This window comes from Myotis davidii, unplaced genomic scaffold (assembly GCF_000327345.1).
Source record: "Myotis davidii unplaced genomic scaffold, ASM32734v1 scaffold167, whole genome shotgun sequence".
In the NCBI taxonomy this organism is placed as follows: Eukaryota; Metazoa; Chordata; class Mammalia; order Chiroptera; family Vespertilionidae; genus Myotis; species Myotis davidii.
Genome location: NW_006300048.1, coordinates 2,527,502 through 2,528,024, shown reverse-complemented (window position 1 = coordinate 2,528,024; position 523 = coordinate 2,527,502).

Here is a 523-nt window from a genome sequence, read left to right as displayed (position 1 = left end):
GCAGCCCCTGGGGGCAGCTCTTTGTCCAAGGTCTGCATGAAGCCCTGCAGGTCCTGCTGACGGCCGTCCTGCACGTGCTGCCGGGCCACCTGGCAGCCAGGGGAGCCGATGGGGGCCGAGCAGCATGTGTACTGAATCTGCCAGCCCCCAGCCGCTGGAGTGGGGCGCAGCCGCCCCCAGTGGTAGTGACATTCTTCCTGGTGCACACAGTGGCCCGAAGGGGCTACGAGGTACTGGGTGCCACAGCGGCAGCACAGCCTGCAGGAGGCATCTTGGGGCGGCTTCTCTTGGGCGGTGAAGAGGACAGCGCCCCCCGGCAGTGTGGGGTGGGCGAAGGGGTAGCCGTTCTCCTTGAGCTGGGCCTGGGTGAGCAGGTGCTCTTTGAGGCGCTGGTACAGGGTGGCCCCTGGCACAGGATCCTCTTCAGGGGGGCTGTGCGGGTGCTGGAGCCAGAAGCTGGTCTGGGCGGCCAACTTGCCCCCGGGCACCACCTCCTGGGACACAGCCCCGCTGCCCCGGGCCG